The sequence below is a fragment of the Sceloporus occidentalis genome, unplaced genomic scaffold (genome assembly GCF_023333645.1).
Source record: "Sceloporus occidentalis isolate IW3139 unplaced genomic scaffold, rSceOcc1.0.p SCAF_207, whole genome shotgun sequence".
NCBI lineage: Eukaryota > Metazoa > Chordata > Lepidosauria > Squamata > Phrynosomatidae > Sceloporus > Sceloporus occidentalis.
In genome coordinates this window covers 160,278-184,520 of record NW_028317187.1, presented here as the reverse complement: position 1 = coordinate 184,520, position 24,243 = coordinate 160,278, and the positions used below count along the sequence as shown (strand labels likewise).

The window sequence follows — 24,243 nt, the reverse complement described above, 5'->3', positions numbered from 1 at the left end:
ATCATACGCTTACTGATTCTGAATAGGGTCCACTTGCAGGGACACTCGGGAGTTTTCCAATACACTTTAAGTCTGTTACACTTCCACCAATGAATCCATCTCTATGGAGTTAACAGGCGAGTATAACAGGTCGATGTATAGAACTATGTTAATTAAATATCTCGACGCTTGAAATGGCATAAAGCTTGAAAAGAGGGGGGGTTTTTTTGTTTTGAATAGTGGGATAAAAAGAAATACACATTCACAAAAAAAAGCTATAGAACAACATATCTCTTTTCCAGAAATTAAAAATCCTAGTATTTAGTTGGATGCCCAATCTTCTGGAAAAGTGCTATTTGATGACCCTTCTGTGTTTTCAGAGTTGTGCTTGATACATTAAAGGTCTTCTCTCCATAGTAAGGCACTAAAGAACAAAGAGTTAGGAGTGCTGCTTACATTGTTATGTTAAGTGCCTAAAATAGTTTTTGAAGGAATCACCCCAAGCAGAGAAATTGGAATGTAATTCTGTGTAATGTGGTGTAAATGAGGAACAGCTCTGCAAACATGAGTGGAGACCAGGAGAAGACTTTTGTTTTGTTGAATAAATGAAAAAAGCAGAGTGAGTCCCACTTACAGCTGTCAAGACTTCATTCCTCGCTGCGCTCCCTCTAGCAAGAATGTATTTTGCCAAGAAACGGGTTTAAAGTAAAACAAGACTTGGCTTCATTTAGCATAGGAGACTCTGTATAAGAAAATGTGACCAATACCAATACACCTGGGTGTTACATATTTATTGTAATCCCTTTCTTTATGGGTATAGAATAACGATAACAGGTAAAAATTAAATGTCTGCCCCTAAAAATAAAATTAACAAAGGCATTTTGATTTTCTAACGGACGGTTACAATAATGATCATAGTTCTACTGACCTAGAACTTCAAGTATGCTGTTTTCATTTTATTGTCCTATGTTATTCCAAAAATGGCCTACATTCATTAAACAATTAAAGCTAACTTGTGATATTTAAACATAAAACACAGGTTTATTCTGAATTGGTAAATGACAGCTCTCCACAGGTCACCATTGTCATACCTAGAACCTTTCAGATATTGTCCCTTTCTTTATGAGTTTTCTGCACCAACCTCAGGGTGAATGGGTAGATTCTCGGTATTACACGTGATATCTGAGCATTCTACATGATGTTTTTCTCACTGCTAAATCACATTTGAAAACCCTGCCTAAATACAAATGACAATTAAGAATATCCTTTTCCCTTCGCAAGTAGAAGTTTTCATGACGATGACTATTTATAATAATTTGGTGAGGGACTGTTAACGGGTTCATATTTATACAGTCTTAAGGTCCACTCGGTTATAAAGTTACGGCTCTTGTGTTTAGTGGGACACACAACTCAATATTCCAAACCCTCCTGTATTATTTAATCTGCACTTCCTCCGATGATCTAACTAAAGGCGATTTTAAAACACTACAGGTAAAAAATTGGAAATATCAGGAAGGAAGTGACATAATATACTGCAGGAAGTCCTTGACCTAGACTCGATTTAGATCCATGCCTTGTAGATTGTCACAATTCAGTACACATTGTGAGTTTACAGAAAGTATTGCAGGTATGAACCCAAACAACCCTCCAAGTCCCCTTATTTGTAGTATTTTCCTAAAAAAATATAATATAATTCTTATTTTGTCATAACTTGCATCCATACATTTGCTAAAAAAAAATACGTAAAGTAATGCACTGATGCAATTGTAAGCCCTACAAGCTTCCACGATCTCATGTATTTTATTGACACTTAGGGCGTTGAGAACCTGACCTGTGAGCCGCAAATCCCTATCATTTATTGAAAGTATGAAAGCTCGGTGCAATTGCTAAGAATGCAATCTGCAATAATAGAGATATTGATCCGCAAATGTTTTACAATAAACCCCTTTATTGACGCTCAACATCACGGTAAGAGAATGTTCAATATAATTAGCTCGCTGCAATTACTACTGTGGAACACTCATATTCATTATACAACGATCAAATGCATTATCTGCGCAGCCGATGATCCAGACGAAATTCTGTAGCTCTGGGTCATGCACATAAAATGCAGTGCTATGGCAATGTTTTAAAACTCTTCTGCAAGACTGTCAGCGTAATGTACATGTACATAATACCTATAATGCACGGCTAATTACACAGCATGACTTAACTAGGTAAATTAGCGTCTCAAACTTTTCAGTACATTTCAAGACTGCAGATTCGTTCACTGTATACAAGGCAGCTGATGACCCGTGTTTGGATGAGAAAGATATAGTTTCAGCTTCTAAGGAACGTTACCATGCGCCATACATTTGAATTCTGTATACATAGTAATCCAAAACCTGATTCCCGTATATATGGTATGGTTGTTTGTGTGTCCCATACAACGAACAAGTAGACAAAATAATTTCTTACTGCTTCGTAGGTCTTCAATCTTCTGTCCATTAACGTCAAAAATGCCCTTTGCAGAAGAACCAAGGCTCAGCTTCGAAGTACACAGATCTAAAAACTGAATAAAAATGGAGACCGTGTGATAAAAATGAGTAATACATGTGCTGGGTGTAAAATTAAAAAATGAGAGTATTTTATGAAATGAGCAGGGCTCTAAAATGGTGGATTTGGGAAATGTGAGAGACTCTATTAAACTCTGTCTCTAGTCTCATTAGAAATTCACTTAAATCAAAATAATATCCATCATGTCATTTAATATGTCCCATTTATTAAATATACATACCATTCCACCCACAGAACACTTTATCTCTGCCCCTTCATCAGATACTCAGCTTCTGATTTAGTTATTGTGGATTCTGGGTATACCGAGACACTGGCATGGGCAGCTAGCAACAAGGACAAGTTGTTTAGCCAGGTTATTGGGCAAATCTGGGACTGTTGGCAGATTCTGCGATTGTATCGGGGTACTTGGAATTGCCAGTGCTACCACTGCTTAGAATGGTGATGGGGCATATTTATGTTTGGAGCATGCTTCTCAAGGTGCATCTTCACATGGTTGTATTAACAGATATCAGGCTGCTGAAACTTTTTGTACTGACGTAAGGGAAATAGCAAACTAATCATCACATAACATTTTAGACCCGCAACAAAATGTGAGGAAAGCCCTGCTTCAACAAGCTCACAAAGTAACAGAATTTAAGCTACAGTTTTCCAGGAAGCCAATCTAATTTTGGTGTAGATGGTGGACAGTAGAATGTGGTCACTTATTGTTTATTTTATCCTTCTGCCAATGTCTGTTTGCCTCAGGAAAAACGGCAGACCAGATGGGCGAAATGGTACTTATCGGCTGTCAAATTCTATGTCTCTATCCAATGGTAGAATTGTTTTTATTTATTTTTAAAAACATTGGGTTGATGCTTTAATGGATGGGCAGGTCAAGAGAAGTTGAAGCAGGTAGTGTAAGATTGTCATATCCCCCATACCTGTTCCATTTGATCCAGCATTGCCACAATTTCCAGTCCATCTTTCCCACTGCCGTTTGCAAACACCAGAATTCTGACACAACCCTCTGTAATAAGGTTTTTTATTCTTTTGGACAGAACGGGTTGAGTTCTTCCTCTCTTGTCATTGTTAGGAAGCACCAGGCCCTTCATAGTCCATGCCATCTTACCTCTTAGAAACACATTGTCTACAAAATAGAAAAAAATATATATTATTATTATTACCGAAGATCATCCGTTTCCCCTCTCTGTTTATCTAGTAACTCTTTTTTTTCTTCAAATATTGGTATTTTCAGAAATACTACCACTAGCTTCCCACTAAGCATGACATAAGCTGTACCAAGCTGTCTGCTCCGATAGCCTGCATAAATCATCATTTTGAAGGGAGCAGATGTTCAGGGTATGAATCAGTAATACAACAATTTAGTTATAATTAAAATTCACCTTAGCATGCCTTTATCGCCGATCAAGGAATCATTCAGCGTCTCATTGAGGAGAAAAAAATATATGTCAACTTCCTTTCGCAATTGAAACTATAACCTTTCTTTTGTTTTACCACCATTGCTGCTTTTTATAACGTTGCTCATTTGCGCTTACATTTTGACAAGTAATCAGTGAGTGGGTGTTTGGTACAGGAAAAAAATGCATAAAACCGGTTTGTTATTATCTTTTATTAAAGCAAAACAAAATCCTGGGATAGAAATGAGAATTCTAAATTTAGTTTAAAAAAAAAATGCAAGTTAGGTAAGCAAGACTGAGATTACAGAATTTATAGAGTTTCCTTGGTTTAAAATATTAAACTAGTTGAATAAATTATAGTGCAACCTCTAATACAAGATATAATAAGCGTAATTAGTCTAATGTACGTAGAACAGTTCAATGAATGGCAAGCTTACAGTGTATATTTCTTACAATATAGACTTTTGCTTTAGCCATGAGAGCATTAGTGCTATCCATGACTGGAGTCATGTGTGTTATTTATGGGTTAAAATCAAATCAAATTTCCCATGATTATTAATTATATAGATACTTCGATGTCTTGAACAATAGATTATATTATAATAATAATATGACCAAAAATATTAATTTTGACAAAATATCAAGTCCATTTAATACTGTATAAATGGAGATTAATTAAAATAATTAAATATTAATTTAAAAAATAAAGATAAAATGGTAGCAAAAATAATAAGTTAACACTATGCTTTTCTAGATATTTGGCATACATTTTCAGATCAATACGGTATAATACAGAACGTATTATACCGGAAACACTGCAGCGCTGCTTCCCCGAGTCTCCAGGTCACTGCTGGGAAACTCTGGGACCGCCCACTGACCTCTGTGGGGCCACCCACTGATGTCCATGGGAACCGCCCACAACATCAGCGGGGCTGCTCACATGTTATTGTTGATATTAATATAATTTATTTTATAAATCGAATTTTGCTAATGGAGTATATTGTTAATTTTAATGTTATTGTTAATATAATAATAACAATAATAATAATAATAATACCATTCTATGGTGATCTCTTGAGTAAACGTTGGGAGCTATTTGATTTAGTATGAGATAAGGACTTATATTAGATAAATATTTTATCTCAGTAAATGCTTAATAGATGAATGCATAAACATAGCAAACCCATTCTGCAAAAATATTTGGAACTCTTATGTCAACCTGCAGTTGCGCTGATGGCAATAAAACTTAATGTCACATTGTATCATGTCACCTGTCAAAAGCACAATTGCTTCTATGTTTAGTAAATACATTGTGCCCTGGTCACATTCCTCTGTGTAGTTAGTCCTTTTCGCATTGAGTATTCGAGGTCGTTGTTTGTACATGTTTTTCAGCGTGTCATCGCGTACTGCCATAGGCAAAATGGCTATCTTTAACTAATTACGACAGTAGCTGTCATAAAATTTCATAATCAATAACATTATCCTGCCTTAAAATCTAAAGTGTGGTATTCCTCAAATTTCATATTTGATTAAAGCGGCCAACACCCTGTCTGTGTGCCAATCATGCTGCTTTCACCCCCATATGAACTTTGTCATGGTTTGTTTATTACAATAAATCACATACCTGTACATCTAAGGTTAATGCCGGATAAATATTTGCACCAAATTACGAAGTTGAACCATTATTAATGCAAATAATGAAAGCACCTACATGCGTATTCTCACAAGAAGGGATTTCAAGCGGCAGAGTGAGGTCCTGCTGTGCGTGGATACCACTTGGATACGCACAGGTGGCATACAGGGCCGGCCCTACAATGGAGCCGACTGGGGCAAAGTGCCGCCCCAAGCAGGTTTTTTTTGGTTTTTTTGAAGCGGAGGAGAGAGAGAGGGGCACCGAGTGGTTTTCGCTTACCCGCTCGGCGCCCCTCTCTCCTCTGCGGTGAGTTTCTCTGTTCGGTCTCTGTGCCGGCTTGTAATGCAGAGCGCCGGAAGTGACGTGAATTTCCGGCGCTCAGCATTACAAGCCGGCACCGTGGCAGCACAGGGAGACTCGCCGCAGGACTGTTTAAGGGTAAATACCGGTGGGGGTGGGGGGGTAGATAATGCCGCCCGGCGTCGGCGGGGGGCGGCATTTTAAACTTCGCCCCAGGCGGCGTTAAGTCTTCGGCCGGCCCTTGTGGCATATATATCATTTAGCGGCTGCTGGCCTTAAAGAACCAAGGCTGCTTTTCATCCCCAGTGCGGCCATGATGTTGGAACAAGTTTTGTTCCACTGTGCTGTTGTTAGATGTGACAACGATCTATCACCACTAAAGAGACTTTTTACTTGATTGGGTTGTGTTGGCGTTAAAATGCTCGTAGTCTCTCACTGCCCCGCAGACTGCTTTATGAAGAACATCGCCACATTCTGTAATATGGAACGTTCAGGTATCTAGCTGGCTAATGTCCGCTCCTGTACAATGTAAGGCAAGCTATAGCTGATCTTTCATGGTGAAATATGGGCCCGACTATCCCTTTAACATTAAATACGTATAGAGATATACATTGATGTTTATACTTCTGTTTAAGTTACTGGTGAATTCCGGTGTCTCAAATCAATAAATTTTCCAAGATGTTTTTTTATCATTTTGGAGATATTTGAGGATCTAAAAAGATTAGTTTAATTCAGTAGAGCCGGGATATGCATAACTAATAATTTAACTCTCCAGAACCAACCTGCCTTCTGTTCATTAAACTTAATGGGGGGATCTTGAAGTTCCTGATAACAGTAAGTTAAGGTCACTGCTCCAAGATTCCTTGCTCTAGGGGTAGGTTAAGACGCCCATAAACCATTTCAGTAGCGACTGAAAGGCTTCAAGATACATCAAGGAAGAAGAGATCTCTGAGATCCTTAAAACTTATGTGAATTTACTATTTTTCCAAGTTGGTTTAACTTCAACTAAAGACGCCATCTCCTTTGGGACCAAACGTGGCTTTATACATTTCATAATTTAAGTTATGATGTTCATGTGACCTGCAAACTCTGTTTAGTGAATACACTGGCCCATTATACCCGATCTCCTTAATGCTGTCAAAATGTTTGTAGCTATTAGGAGGTAACTGTTTTTTTTTAAATAAAGCAACCATGGGAATCTAACCAATTTTGAACCAGTTTGAATTGGTTACATTGTTACAGAATTCTCATTAACCTAGAAAAATAAAAGAAATATTTTGTTTTGTTTGACGTGTACTCATATTCCAAGAAGAGGAAGCTGCTCGCTCTGTCCTCACACGTATCACTGTTAAACGTTACTTGTCACAACAAATAATCTTCATTCTGTACATCGGGAGGCATTTATCAAGTCTCACTAATGCCTCTTAGGTATTGCAGGCCATGAAAGTGTATCTTCTCAACAACACAAAAAGTGAGAAAAGTGATGGGCAACACTCACGGGCTGCTTTCTACCAAGAGAAATGCTAAGTGATAATATATGTATTAGTTTATATATTGTTTCACTTAACATTAATCACATGTATGATGAGAACAAGTATCTGCTGGTGCCTTCAGCCACAGACTGTAGCTCAACACATAGAAAAGATTGTTGGTTTATTGGTTTAAGTTTATGATAATGGTCAATGTTTCAGTCCACCCTGAGGACTTTTATCATGAACAAGAAAATACAAGAGCTTCCTATTCTGTGTGTTTATCTAGACAGCCATCTGTCCATTTTCATGACATAAAAAAAAGAAAATAAAAAAATTGTCTATTAAACATGATTTGTTTTCTTGCTTTTCCCCTCTGCTCAGTGGGCTTGTTACAAGGGAGATTGCCGATATCCCCAGGTAGCCCTTTTACCATGTGGAGGACAGTAGTCCCAGCGCAACATTCCCATAAGAGGCAAAGCACCTGGATATGATATAACATCATGACGCTCAATGGGCAAATGCGGAGCCAGGGCCCAAGGTAATTATGTTGCTGCTAATCTTATATTTTCACTTTATTTTGTGGGGTGGTCTACAGGACCTCTCTGTTCTTTCACAGAATTTACTGTACACAAGCATATGGACTGCGAGCCTTTAAGACACAGAGCCCCAGCATATGACGTCATATCCCTGTGTTCTGTGTCATAAAGGTGAGCGGCGTTTTTTTATGCGGTGAAAATTACGGCCACGGATGGGGCACCTGGTCTCGCTGTAGTAGATACCCCATATATCTGAATATTAACAAAACAAATATTAATGAAACATGATAAAATAAGTTGTATATGTTTTTTAGTGTTGGAGTCAACTATAGTTTTATTTCAAAAGTGAAAAATCACACTTTTTTTTTTACTCTGTTCATAGACAGTTGAAGGACACAAGATACTTTCCTGTTTGTTAACATTTAGGATTTTTTCCTTACTCGTGAATTGGATATGCATGAATTGTTACTTTTTCCCAAACACACCTACAACCTCTTTTCTCAGAAGACAAGACACATCTGCCACCATCTCTGGTCCAGCTTCCTGTAACAACTGTCGAGCAACCAAAAGATTGATTATCAGTCAGAAGTAATGCACGACACCAGATTTTGGTAGGTTAAAGCTTGCTGATCCAGCAAGAGATGGTGTGATGTTTCCATTAGTGTGTGCCAATATTTTGGTATTTAAAAAAACAGCGCAAATCAGGAGGAAACACAGTGAAACATATAGGACAAAGCTACGTGTATGTTTTTTTTCCCTCATCCGTTGCTTAACAACCACTAAGGCACAGACAGAGACAAAAACAAGCAGAGACAGGGAGATCAAGAAATTTGCTTGATGATGTTTGATATCCATTTGAATGTCCAGTCGAGTGTATACAATTGCCATAAGAATGATAAAATGTATGTGCCCTGCAGGCTCCTTAACATGCTGATGTGCTGAGTACGGGAAATTCTGAGCGGGAGGTGAAACGGTATGAGGATAGGCCGGCCGCGGGTTTCACGAAGATGTACTGGTTACATTATACAAAGATACTCACAAATACATGGACGTGGCCTGTATAATACAATAAAAAATAAATATAAAAGAACACCTGAAGTGCTCGCTTCTTACACCAGGAGGGCCATGAAAACACTGAGAGAGTATTGCGGAAGCAATCGTCCCTTTTTTATTTATTTGCCTTGGTTATATTCACAGCGGGAACTTCTCGGGGTATCCTCCCCGGAGTTCTCCCTTTTGTAGGCAAGTGGCTTGGTGAAGGGGTGGGGTTAGCCATGCATAAGGGTGGGGCAACTTTAAGTTCAGGGAGTGGGAGGGGAAAGGGGTAGGGAATGGGTGTGGCTATAAAAGGACCCCTGCCCAGAAAAAGCAGAAACTGACCCAGAGACCCACTGAAGCAGCACTTCACCTAGAGACTCCGGTTCAACCATACTATCTAGAAAATAGTTTTACTAAGATTTGTGTATTCTGCAGAAAATTCTTATTTGGTTTAACCTCTATACACAGGTAAGTGGACAGGGATGCCTATTTTTTCAGCAATCTCTCTAAACCAAGAGATGTCTTACTTAGAACTGCCTGTGTTATGCGGGACCTAGGACAACACGGATTATGCACCCACAATGCAGAGACGGTAGCGTAGCACAGCACAACGGGTATTGGAAGTTCCACAGTCGAGGCAGGCAGCACAGGAGCAAGGTCAATATACAAGCCGAAGTCGGGGCAGGCAGCACAGGATCAAGGTTAATATACAAGCCAAAGTCGGGGCAGGCAGCACAGAATCGAAGTCAGAAAACAAAGCCAAGGTCAGGAACACGTAGATCAATCAGAATAACTCACGATAACCCAGAGATACACAACAGTGACTCTTTGAACGGGCAAATAACTAATGGGACAGGGGGTTTAAATAGGAAGAATGGCGGGAAACACCATAGCAACCAAAGGGAAACAACAAAGGAAGACGTCATCGCGACCGGCGCACATTAATGGCGTCGGCGCGAACAATAAATAAACAAACCGGCATCTGCGTGTGCTACACCCGCGAGTGCCGCGGGTGTGCCACATCGGCAGATGCCGCCGAAGTCGAGCCCCGCGAACGAGTCGCGGCAACCCGCTCATAACCCTGCGAGTGCCGCCGACTCGTCGCGGCGGCTCGCTCATGACCACTGGCGCGTCGTGGGCGTGCCACGGCGGCTCGCATGTTATCATGCGTCCGCCGTGGGCGCGCCGCATCGACGTGCCCCTCCGTCCGTGCCGCGCGCACAGTACACCGAGAAGACGTGCCCGCGGCAAGCGCCGCCCACCAGCGGCAGACCGGCGAGGGACCGCGGCGGACACGGCAGGTATGACACAATCCCCCCCCCCAGGAGCGCGCCCCGAGCGCGAAGGACCGGGACGAAGCGGGAAGCGAGCGTGAAAGCGGGAGACACAGAGAGGGGCATGAACGGAGCGAGCAGGAAGCCAGGACCGCTCCTCCGGGCCATAACCCTTCCAATCGATCAAGTACTGAAGGGAGCCACGGTGCCAACGAGAATCAAGGACGCGATGAACTACGTGTTCTTCATGGCCACGGACGAGAACAGGAGCAGGGCGACGAGCAATAGAGATACGGGGGGCAACACACGGCTTCAGAAGGGAGACATGGAAGGTATTGGGGATCCTCATAGATGGCGGTAGAGCAAGGGACATAGCAACCTCGTTCACCCGCTTGAGGATACGAAAGGGACCTACATATCGGGGACCCAGGGACCGGCAGGGCTGACGAAGGGAGATGTGCTTGGTGGATAACCACACATAGTCACCGGCTTTATAACGAGGGGAAGGAGCGCGTCCCTTGTCGGCAGCTTTCTTGCCTCGAGCCTGAGCTTTAGCCAATTGTGCACCCAGCCTCCTCCAATGAGCCCGCAGGTCGGAGACCCGTTTCTCCACTGCCGGTAAGCCTCCACCACGAGACGAGGAAGGAGGAGGTAGGACGACAGGGTGGTACCCTAAAGCAGCAAAAAAGGGAGAACACTGTAAGGCAGTGTGCAGGGAATTGTTATAGGTCATCTCGGCCAAGGGCAGGAGGGAAGACCAGTTGTCTTGCCTGTCGTTGATGTACATACGCAAATATTGCTTAAGGGTTCGATTGGTACGCTCCGTTTGCCCGTTGGATTGAGGATGGTAGGCAGACGTGAGGTGCATGCGAATGCCCAGTCCATGACAGAGGGCTTGCCAGTACCGGGAAATAAATTGTGGACCTCTGTCTGAGACCACGTGTAGGGGAAGACCATGCAACCGAGCCACCTCTCGTATAAAGACGTCTGCCAGTTGTGCTGCTGTGGGAAGTCGGGGTAGCGCGACAAAATGAGCCTGTTTGGAGAACCTGTCCACTACCACGAGTATGGTGGTGTGTCCTCGTGAGACAGGGAGGTCTACTATAAAATCCATGGAAATATGAGTCCAGGGCGTCCTAGGCACAGGGAGAGGTAACAACAGGCCGTGGGGACGGGAGTGTGGTGTCTTGTGACGAGAGCACTGGGGACAGGCGGCTATGAACGCGTTGACGTCATGAGACAAGGAAGGCCACCAGAACGTTTGCCGTAAAAGGAAATCCGTTTTACGCGTGCCGGGGTGACCAGCAAGTGACGAGTTATGTCCCCAACGCAGGACAGTGGTGCGAAAGCGTTGTGGCACGAATAGACGTCCCGCAGGGGGTCTTTGAGACGCGGTGATGTGGGCCTGTTGTATACGGATCTTAGCCATAACGGCAGAGGACAGAAAGGAAAGGATGCGTTTTTGTGGAATGATGGGTTCTTCTTGTTGGGAGTCGTGGTGACAGTCGAACTGTCGAGAGAGAGCATCTGCTTTTTTGTTTTGTGAGCCGGGTCTGTAGGTCATCACGTAGTTAAATCTGGTGAAGAATAGTGCCCATCTCGCTTGTCGTGGATTCATTCGCCGTGCACTTTCTATGTATTGTAAGTTTTTATGGTCTGTCATGACCACGACGGGTTGTTTAGTTCCTTCGAGGAGATGTCGCCACTCTTCCAAGGCGAGTTTCACTGCTAGCAGCTCCCTGTTCCCAACGTCGTAATTGCGTTCGGCAGAGGAAAAGCTCTTCGAGAAGAAGGCGCAAGGAAGGCATTTGGAAGTAGTCGGATGACGTTGAGACAGGACAGCCCCCGCACCGTTCTCTGATGCATCCACCTCCAGAATATACTGAAGGGCAGGATCCGGGCGTTGTAGTACAGGGGCTGAGATGAACGCTCGTTTGAGCAGGTGGAACGCCTTTATGGCCTCGCTGGACCAGACCTTGGGGTTTGCTCCTTTTTTAGTAAAAGCGGTGATGGGAGCTGCGATACTGGCATAGTTCCGGATGAATCGCCGGTAGTAGTTCGCGAAACCCAGAAACCGCTGAACCGCTTTCACGGTTCGCGGAATCGGCCAGTCCGTGATAGCCGTCAGTTTCGCAGGGTCCATCTCCAATCCCTTGCCAGAGATGATATATCCCAGAAAGGGAAGGCTGTGTTGTTCGAATACGCATTTCTCGGCTTTCGCATATAAGCCATTTTCGCGTAGTCTCTGCAGTACGGAACGGAGATGCTTACGATGGATGTCGTTATTGGGCGAAAACACGAGGATGTAATCGAGGTATACGATTACGTGCGTGAGTAGCATGTCTCGGAACACGTCGTTGACAAACGCCTGGAACACCGCTGGTGCATTGCAGAGACCAAAGGGCATGACTCTGTACTCGTAGTGGCCGAATCGCGTATTGAACGCGGTTTTCCATTCGTCGTTCTCCTTTATGCGGATCAGGTTATAGGCTCCCCTCAAGTCCAGTTTTGTGAAAATCGTGGCTCCTTTCAACCGGTCATAGATTTCCGTGATCAAAGGAAGGGGGTAACGATTTTTTACGGTGATGCGATTAAGACCTCGGTAGTCAATACAAGGTCGAAGCGATCCTTCCTTTTTGGACACAAAGAAGAAGCCGGCACCAGCAGGTGAAGAGGAGGGCCGTATGAACCCTTTTTCCAGGCTCTCCTTTATGTATTGTTCCAGTGCTTCGTTTTCTGGTTCTGATAACGGGTAGGTACGCCCTCTAGGCGGCATGGTGTCAGGCAACAAGTCAATGGCACAATCGTAAGGCCTGTGGGGAGGTAGTCGTTCGGCTTGTTTTTTGGAAAAAACATCCAGGAAGTCCCAATACTGCTTGGGTACCAGGAGTTTGGGATCTGTTGGCTTGATTTCCAGGACAAGGTTTACTCGTCGACAAGGAACGGAACAAAGACGGTGACATCGGGGACTCCAAGCCAAGATCTCTCCTCTTTGCCAATCGATACGTGGGTTGTGGGTTTGCAGCCAAGTGTAGCCCAGTATGAGAGGCGCATGCGGGGACTGGATTATTTCGAACACAATGGTTTCTTTGTGGGTAGCTCCGATGAACATGGTAAGGGGCGAGGTCTCTCGGGTGACTACGCCAGGACCCAACAGGGTGCCGTCTACGGTAGTAACGACTGAGGGTGTTTTCTTAGTACGCAGGGGCACGCGATGTTGTGCTGCCCATTGTTCATCGAGGAACCCTCCCGCCGCACCAGAGTCTATGAACGCTTGGGTGACCACAGTGTGGTCGTGCCACCTAAGCGATATGGAAAGCAACATGCGGTTTGGAGGAGTGGAAATAGTCGCGCTTAGGGGTTCTCCTCGACTGCTCCCTAAGCCCTTTCGTTTCCCGGACGTACGGGACAGGAACGCAGGAGGTGGCCTGTTTGTCCGCAGTATAAACAAAGGCCGAGGTTCCTCCTTCGGGTCTTTTCTGTGTCCGAGAGATTGCGGATGGTGCCTATCTCCATGGGTTCGTCAGTAGGAGACCTGGGGACGATCGGTGGTGGCAGAGGCGAGGACTGAGGCATGTAGGGACGAGACTTGCGGTTTCTCTCTTTCTCTATGTTCCTTTCTTGGATGCGTTTATCGACGCGAAGACACAGAGCGATGAACTCCTCTAGGTCGAATGGTGGATCATGAAATAAGAGCGCATCCTTTATTCTCTTGTTTAGTCCTTTACGGTATGCTGCTCTCAAGGCCCCTGGATCCCATTTGAGCTCACATGCCAGAGTGCGGAATTCGATGGTGTACTGGGTCAAAGTCTTATGTCCTTGCTGGAGCTCCAGCAAGGAGGCTTCTGCCGTCTCTCTACGGCCAGGCATGTCAAAGACAGACCGCAGGGCTTCCATGAAGGCAGGACAGTCATCGAGTAACTCTGACCCCTGCTCAATCAAGGGAGAGGCCCAAAGTAATGCTTCGCCTTTAAGTAACGAGATGATGAAGGAAACTCGTTTGGCATGTGAACGAAAAACCCGAGGATTGTTCCGGAAGTGCAGAAGGCATTGATTCAGTAATCCCCTGCATTCCTTGGGTTCTCCCGAATATTTGTCTGGGAGTGGTAACCATGCTGTAGGATCCTGTTCATCGGGACTGGGTTCCCTTGGTGCAAAAGGGGACCTGGTGGGCGGTGCAGCCGCCATTGACCGGAGCAACTCTGTCATGGTGTCCATTTTTTGCGACAGCGACTGCAGCTGGGAGGAATGAGACGTCAGTAGTTGTTCTTGCAGCTCCTGACGGGAGAGAACACTTGCCATCTCCGCGGGGTCCATGTTTGGCCCGTTCAATGTGTTATGCGGGACCTAGGACAACACGGATTATGCACCCACAATGCAGAGACGGTAGCGTAGCACAGCACAACGGGTATTGGAAGTTCCACAGTCGAGGCAGGCAGCACAGGAGCAAGGTCAATATACAAGCCGAAGTCGGGGCAGGCAGCACAGGATCAAGGTTAATATACAAGCCAAAGTCGGGGCAGGCAGCACAGAATCGAAGTCAGAAAACAAAGCCAAGGTCAGGAACACGTAGATCAATCAGAATAACTCACGATAACCCAGAGATACACAACAGTGACTCTTTGAACGGGCAATGAACTAATGGGACAGGGGGTTTAAATAGGAAGAATGGCGGGAAACACCATAGCAACCAAAGGGAAACAACAAAGGAAGACGTCATCGCGACCGGCGCACATTAATGGCGTCGGCGCGAACAATAAATAAACAAACCGGCATCTGCGTGTGCTACACCCGCGAGCGCCGCGGGTGTGCCACATCGGCAGATGCCGCCGAAGTCGAGCCCCGCGAACGAGTCGCGGCAACCCGCTCATAACCCTGCGAGTGCCGCCGACTCGTCGCGGCGGCTCGCTCATGACCACTGGCGCGTCGTGGGCGTGCCACGGCGGCTCGCATATTATCATGCGTCCGCCGTGGGCGCGCCGCATCGACGTGCCCCTCCGTCCGTGCCGCGCGCACAGTACACCGAGAAGACGTGCCCGCGGCACGTCCTCTCAGTGTACGTGCCGCTGGCACGTCACACTGAGGGGACGGGAGCGCGTCAGCGCGCAAGCGCCGCCCACCAGCGGCAGACCGGCGAGGGACCGCGGCGGACACGGCAGGTATGACAGCCTGGGACTTGAGCATGTGTGCTCTGAGCAGGTGTTGAGAGTGCCTGCCCATGCGCCAGACGTAACCTGATGTTATGTGACCCCGTGGTATTTGTGCACCATGAAAGAAAGTGAGGCTGGGGTAAGAGAGTATATGTTAGAGTGCATGTTACAGTGAGTATGTGTGAGTGTGTCAGTGTGTGTTAGTTTGAATATATATGTGTTCATGAGAGGGAGAGTGTGTGTGTTAGAGTGTTCTTGCGTGAGTGTGAGAGTGAATATGTGTAAGTGTGTGTTAGTGTAAGTGTATGTGTGTTGGCATGAGTGTGTACATTTGTGTAAGTGCCATAGTCATAAAAGTACATTTAGGTTCGTAGACCTAAGTCTAAACAACAGTCCTCTCCCTCATTTAGCTAACATGCCCCTAATATGGCCAGTCGCGCCCTTATGTGTGGCTAGAACTGCCTCCCCTCCGCATAAAGTCAATCCAGCTCCAGCTAGCCTACCATGCGAAGTTCCTAGGTATGATCATACCCAGCAAACATTCAGAGCTCCTAGAAAAGAGGAACACCAGTAGAAGAAACAGGGACGGAGGCATTTGGGTCTCAAGGACTGACTAACTCTGGTAAAAAAAGAATGCCTGGGTGGCATGTACTGTGCTTTGTTGGGGTATTTATGATCCTGCCCAATGTCCCAGAGAACACCCATCTCTTTTCATTCCTCCATGTGCCTAAAAGGCACTACTTCTTGTAAATTTGATATCATTCTTCCACCGACCAACTTCCAATGAAGTTCTTCTGCCTACATTTTTTTTTAAGCACTAAAAAAATATTTGTTTTTTTTCAGTTGTAAAACAGAGCAAAATTATTTTAACTATTTGAACTGTTTTTCCATACTGTTAGTTATTAATACAGTCTGATTCTTACAGTCTGTGATGTTTTCAGTAAACGTGAGCGGGGGTGTGAAGTTAATGTACTTGGATATGAAGCACCTTCGTATACCTGTCAGGTTCTAACCCATCAGTGTCGGCGACTACATTATTTGTGGTTCTAATTTCATTACTATTTGTCTGTGAAGCCAGAAAACACCTAGTATAATCAGTATTTTTTTTTCCATGTGGCTGATAATTTGGCTAAGAAGGTGAGCAACATTCCCTGTGGTGTCTATTAAAAGATAAGTATGCTTCTGCACTGTTTCTTCAAATAATATTTACATGTTGAAGACGCTGTACAATTTAACAGGGAAGCAAACTTTAAAAATAACTACAACATCTAGCCTGAAAGTAATTCTTTTTTTCCCACTGTTTTGAACTTTGAAAAAACTCTTCATTTTCATGTTTTAGTAAATCTTTAATTTTGACCCCACACTATGTGATTTTGAAAAACACCAGGAACAACGGCTTCTCGTCTGTTATTAGCCAATAGTTCATCAAAATTAATTGGCTTTGTTTCCCGCAATATATTCTCCGATGCCGTGAATAAGGTAAATTACTCTACTGAGATTTTTCACTTAAAATGAAAAGAAAAACAAAATCAACATAATTTCTATTTTGGCTGGAAAACAAGGCTTGATCCTTTTGAACGATAAAAAGTTTAAATAATTTAAACTAGTTATAATAATGCTTTTATATATGGGTATATTTAACGTGTATTGCATTAGACATCTAATAATGTAATTTTTCTGTAAATAATAATTCTGTACGTGGCCCCTTGTAAACTGGATTACAAAATACTATGAGGAAAATCTATCTAATTTCAGTTTTACATAAAATCCTTCATACAATACATACAAATGTTGCCATTTTTTAAAAAAAGTGTCAAGAAGACAAAATAAAGTTTAGCACATTTTTCTGGGCAGATAAAACACAAAGATCTAATATAAAAACACAAAAGAGAATAAAAAGAACATAAAAACATCAAGTGAGAAATGGCCACAGAAACAAACAGTAGGAAAACTGAAATTAATAGAATATGTCAATTATTGTGATATTCTGGCAGGTGGAATTATTAGCACCATATATATATATTTTTACAATAATAATAATAATGATAGTAATAATAATATTATTATTAATATTAATAATAATAATAATAATGTATAGCAATATGTTTTGCTATTTTAAAACACCATACCAGAAACCTGTGCTTAAAATAAAAATAAAAAAATAATAATAATTGGAATACATTTAAAAAATTATAAATATTTTTTTTAATATCGATCCTATTCTAAATTATTTCACAGGGATAATAATAGGTGAAATTTAGATTTGAAGAGGCTGATGATAAATCAGACTCCTTCTACGTTGATTAATAAGCAATAATAAACAGCCTCTGGCAGTAAGCCTGCTCTCATCTATACGCTTCTCTTCTCTGAATAACTACTGCGTGGAAGTGACTCAAAGCCAAAACCGTTCTTGAATACAATGGGGCATCCAACAGAGCAGAGCTAAGCCACCTGACAAGAATATTTTATCAAATTACTTGGTATTCATTAGAGTGCGGTGAGAAAAGCAATATTATTTTTAACAACATTTCTGGAAATTGGGCAGATTTCGGCTATTTTGTCCTAAAGACTTTCTTAGCTTTTACTTTGCAAACCATTTTCCATAATTTATATCATACATATTTATGTGTATTTATTTAATGTTTTAATGTAGGCTGTGCAATGTATACTGATTTATAATAAACAAATATGAATAAATAATTGTGTTTTAATATCATGCAAAAGACTGGAATCCAATAGTTTCACAAATGAGTACAAATATAAAGTTTCATTTTCGCACTCAAAGATTTGAAATAAAACTGAAGCCTTTCAGCTTATAATAGTAAACATTGTATAGTAATAAAAGATAGATTTGGGGTTTTGTTTAATGAGTGGTTTAATTAACTCACCTTAAAATTTCTGTTTCCTGGCTTTTACAAGCTTAATGAATTGAATCTGTTAGGTGTCACTGGAACCAAACAGCAAATTCAATAATCTGTGGTTTAATTTATTGCATTTTTCACCATTTAACCTCCTGCAGGCTCCCTAATGTCTATTCAGATCTGTATTAAATTAAGTACCGACGCTAATGAAGGACATTAAACCTGTCAGAAGATTTTTCTTTCATTAGGCAGATTATACTCGGGCTGAACTGTAAATGAGTAAACATTCGTTTTATTAAACCAAGCAAAAGACGTGAGCGAAAATGATTCCTAATTCCCAGCCCTAAAGCCATGGGCTGTATTTTTAGTACCTTTAACATTTTTCAGAGGATCTATGAAAGGTTCTCCGGTTGATATATAAACATCGCTATCATGAGGGATATCTTTTGGTTCGAAGGCTTCCGTGCCGTCTGCCAGGAACACGCGTCTGGCGGCCATGTTTAATTCCAGCTTGACGGTGCACCTCTCCAGCAGCTAATAAAGATGGAAAAAGGTAAGAGAACAGGCTAATTATTAAAAATATGCTTTAACGCTTCTAAATTGAAAACATGTTAACGTAACCCACAGATCAGTTTGAGCTTCATAGATTAATATGCATTAAACCTATTATTTTTATTTTATTATTTTTAAGATCAATGAAATAAAATTCCCTGAAACTTGTTTCACATGGACCTATAGTAGCTTTAAATGGATTTCTACTCTTAGCATAAAATATTATTTATGTTATTTATTTACTTGGACGTACAGAAACAGTAACATTAATTACCAGCTGAATTGTAGGTGCCGAAATTTTAGCAGGTCTTGTATCAGTTCCATTTTTGTAAGCCGTAACTCTGATGACCCAGACTTTCCTTTTAAAAACTGGAACGGTTCCATAGGTAGTGCGGGAGCAATGTGGACGTCTTAGTGGATATCTGAAAGAGGTTTGAAAAAGATATTACACAGAGTTAGAAAAATAGACGCAAGAAATGGTGCTTCTACAAACCGAAACAAAATACAAAATACGTGCAATTTTAGTAAAAAAATAATCAATCAAAAGGTAATTACATAGTAAGGATTTTTTTCTTGAGACGATGCCTGAAATTGTATTCTACACCAATGCCACAGAGGTCTGAGGGACTAAGGGTTCAACTGTGGTCACAGGAGGATATTAACCATCTTCCCATACTTACCCTTACACTTCATTGTGCCGCCCCGCTAGATGTGACAACATATAACATCATATGTTAACAAGAGTGCAAGTGTTAGGGACAGAGGTCTCTGTTGGAGGAGGGAAGTCTCTTTGATCTTCCAGATTTTAAAGATATTAAAATAAAATTTGACTGCACTTTGTGATGGGCCTTCTTTTCATCCTATGTTTGTGAGTGCAATTCATTTAGTTTTTTGAATATTGTGCTTTTACAATATTGTTGTCACTTTTTTCCAAGTACATGCGTCCCAAGTTGTGCTGATCAATATTTTTGGTTTGCTGATTTTGATTTAAAAAAAACATAAATTTCTCGCATAGATTAATCAATGGAGCTCAAACTGATCTGTGGATTGTGTTGGGATTTAAGAATATGCGCTGTATCTCTTTGTCACTAAAGCCACACTTTGCTTAAATTGGAGCATTTAATAAAATTGTACTACTTATCAATATATATTTAAACAGAAATCTTTTAAAACATTACGGCGCTTATTCAATGTCTTTTTATGCTTTTTTTTTGGTCCTGATTGATGTGATCTTAAAGTGGTGCTACAGAATTGCTATTTTGTTTGAGTGAGTTTATGTCACCTGGAAAACAACAGAGAGAACTGTAGAGCGGGGAATGTAGTTTCTGGTTTAATTTGTTTTCTTTCAAGTAAAGGTCTCTGTACTTGTTGGAATGCCAAAATCTTGCGAGGAGAACATAGGAGCCGAAAGAAAAAAAACAAAACAAATGAACTCTACTTAACAGGTGTAAACCCTTTTGTAAAGAAAGATTCCGGCGGCAGTCAACAGAAAGCAACAAGGAACTGCTTTGATTACCTAACGTGACCTGGAGGAACACTGGCAGGGGTGTTTCTCTTGGATGATGATGAGAGGCAGGAATTGTCTGCACTGTCTGTTTTGTCGAGGTCTACATCTGAAAGTACATTTCTGCTCTGAACGGATGCTTTTTGAAGTGGGAAGCAATCTTGATAGGCTGACCTTCCTGATACACGCACCGACTGAAGAGGAGTGTCAGGGCTAAGATGAGGTCGCTTGTCATATCTTCTGTCTTTGCTGTGTCTTGCTGATCTATTAGCATAAGGGGATTTGTATTTTCTAAAGGAAATATGGGATATAAAAATACAGAATATTAGAAATCAATCATTAGAACATCAGTACTAACATCAAAGTTATGCAGATGTTTTCTTAGGCAACCCAAGAAGCCTACAATGATGCAGATCTCCAACACTAAAAACACTTCATTTAGTGAAGAGAATGCAGAACGTGGATTACTCAACAGTGGAGGATAAAACGGGTCTTTTACACTTACACTTGTCTTACAACTGAACATTTCATCAAAGCAGAACTTCAGGGCCTGTGACCTCCTCTCCCCCTTCATCTCCATTCTGTCCATTCCATGTGCTCGAGTTTGTGTGAAGAATGGGATGTAATTGTAAATTTGGCAGGAGGAAGAATGACCTCTCTTCCATGTAGGATATATACATGTATTTTCTCCAACAAGGAGAGGGAATGAAAGGACATACTATAATTGGGCCCCTTGAAACTTGGGGCCAATTAAGAGGAACATCCACTGGGATTCTCACTTTTTCAGCTTACCAAAATCTGCCAGACAGCAGATGGATTGGTTACTTCCATTGTCTTATTACGTGGACCCTTGATAGTTAATACCTGGGCTCAGGTTTGAACCTATATGTGCCAAAACTATACAGGCTAGCGTGGCATCTTATGGTAATTGGTGGCACTGAGGTGCTCGGCACGTCTACAGACTGTCTTATTGTTGACAGTTACATTAAAGTGTAAAGTAACATTGAACATTAATGTAAAATGCTTTTGCTATGTTACTGTTCTGCGGATTTGATAGTAACAGTTTCCAAGCAGTTGTCCTTGCTGTCACTGTCCTGTCTGAGTGGTTCTTGGAAAGCCTTCTTTAGCCACTACAGCAACATTCAAATATTAATGCCGAACAATTACTCACAACCTACAGTGTGGTACATCACAAAGTGCAGCTTGTGACAATTTTGCAAGTCTATATTTAAACCTTATTGAAGTTCACAATACTCTGTGCTTGTGCAGATTGGAATCCAACAAAGCTTGTCATTTTTGAAAATGAACCTATATTATTTATGTGGGCTAAGTAAGTCTATTATGAATCGGGAGTAAAAATAGCTACTGGTCAAAAATTATAGTGGTTAACTAAATTGAATATCTCATTTTTCATAATAATCTTGACAGCATTAGACTGCTCTGAGGATTTTTTTTTTAAAATTGTCCAGGAGATGTTTCGGAAAGGATTTTTTCAACAAAATATTCCATCCCTCAAGCTGCCTTTAGACTTGCCAATATTTCCTTTATACAATCTGCAGGAATATTTGGGACTTGTGGTTTAACCCTAAGTCTTGTTAACGTCCCAGCTGAGGTCTTGATATATGACGTTCTTTAATTTTCAACAATATAAAACGCCTACCGGGGTAAAGTTTTCATTTGGGTAGATGGCCTCTCAAAAATGTCCACATATTCTTTGACAATAGCATCCTCCAAGCTGCTTGGTCTTGAACAGGATGTTGAGGAAAAACAAGAACTTTGCCAGGAGAAAGCGGACAATTGGCTCTCAACAGAGGAAGCGCTTGATGGTCTTTTGGGTCCAGCCATTTTCCTGTAGAGAAAATAGAGCTCATATAGAATTGAAAATCCTGAATGCATTACTTGATTGTGCAAAACATCTGTATTCATCTGAAGAGGCACAAAGCATTGAGCCATAAATCCTTAATACTATAATTATTTCAAGAGATCATTTTTTTTACGAGTTGACTTCTTGATAATTAACTAAGAAGCAGTGCTACATCCACTAAGGTCAACACCAAATATAACATGGTAACCAGGCCCCAGGGGTTCATCTAGCACTTCTCCCAACATTTAATCTGGCCGGATTGGGATGAGGATGTGTTTATATGGGACTAGGAGTTGTGGTTTGCGTTTACAGGCATCTCTCGAATAACTGAAGTGGGACAGTGGGGCAGCTCAGTGAGAGCATAAAACCATTAAAAAAAAAAAAACCCTGATTACACCTCTAATGGAACCCCCTAAAACAAAGGTACCCATCGATGGCCATATCAATTTTGTAAATAAAATAGATGAGGCATTTTTATACTATTGTCTTGGACAAACAGTGGTGATTCTCAGCAGCATCACGTTATGTCAACAACGAGTTCCCTTTAAAGAGACATCTAAGTATGGTTACAGGTTCAAGGGCATCCTGCGCTCACTATAACTAGTTAGACATTTTCTCTGGTCATCTCTGTACATGGGACAACAGTTAATCCGCAACACCTTTTGTATTAAATGATAAGAAGCTCTGGAAATCTGAGCTAAGTATGGACCCTCTAGGTCAGTGTGCTTCATCTCTGGGAAGATGAGTGACATTTGATCCCCGACTTCCTACATCAGTTTCACCCCAATATGCGACTAGCCATACCCACTGATTGAGACCATACCCATTCCCTGCCTCCTATAAGGAGCCGCAGAGGGAGGCCAAGCCTGGGAAGTTACGATGGTACGAGAAGAACAGAATTCCTGAGTCAAAGCCGAAACTGGGGTAATCTATCATATTTCGAAAATCCTCCACTGGGACAAGCGCATGTCAATTGTAGTAAAATATTACTTTCTAATTGATCTACACACTTCAAAAAATGAAATCAAAATCAGACTCAAATTAATTTTGAGTTCGGAAAGGGTTACATCTTCCTTGTTGAAATGTTAATCAGATGAACATCTCTTTCATAGAGACGTCGAATCACTGAGTGAACAATTTCACAAATTAGGATTGATGAAGTATGTCAACCACTGAAAACTGCACCTTTCAGATTTAACATTTACCTAACTAAGCAGAAAAAAACATCTGTAAAAGGTATGTTCCCGATCCGCTTTTTTTTTTCTTTTTGAACATTTTGTCCTTAGAATGTTTTTATAATTACACAATGATGCATCACATAAAAAAGACACACCAAGCGTGTGAGACAGTTTAATAATTACTATCTTCATGCTCTGTTTTTATTATCTGTACACAGTGAACATATATTTATTTCACTTATGCTTAGTACTATGGCGGCATATTATTTCACATATAAATAACACAGTAAAATGTTGTTTCAAGCTAATAATCATCAATAAATAAATGATACACAGTTTCTCTCTAAACAGAATGTAACTCTGCATTTAAAGGGGGTCATAAACAGGATAATAGAATCCAGCGAGTGGCTAATAGAATAGAATAGAAGATATTTTGTAATTCTTGTTTTCACTTCTTACTGGGAAGCTCGATTTCTTTACTTGTCCAACCAGGACTGGATTGGCCATCTGGCACACCAGGCAAATGCCAGTAGGCCGCTGGCCGCCGATCACACATTCACCGGCAGATGGGATGCTGTAGCATGCGGCCGCCGGCTGAATATGCCCAGCCACGCACCATGTCAGCAGAAAACAGAGATCAGACACGGAACAAGCGACATTGTCTTGCTGCTTCTGCTGTGAGGTACACTCACGCTTGGCTAATAAGTTGTGTTAATTACATCTCTCTACCAACCTGGAAGGAGCAGAGTGTCTGTCGGCTGCCGGCCACCCTGTAAAAGCAGCTTGTAACTTCTCAAGTACTAGCTACTTTCTCAAAATGTTGGGGGTATTGGAAAAGCAATTTTGACTTCTTCTAAAGAAGCTAAAGTTAGTTTCGAGGTGTGTTAGCACACAGCTGCTTGGTTACTTATTCATGTATATACATTGTTTTCTATATATGTGAATATGT

The 24,243-nt window shown here is 41.7% G+C and overlaps 1 pseudogene; it reads right to left on the bottom strand.

Moving 5' to 3' along the window:
* Nucleotides 1-23,850, bottom strand: part of LOC149277645 (doublecortin domain-containing protein 1-like) — a 115,268-nt pseudogene extending 91,418 nt beyond the window's left edge.
* Between the last annotated feature and the right edge of the window lie 393 nt (nucleotides 23,851-24,243).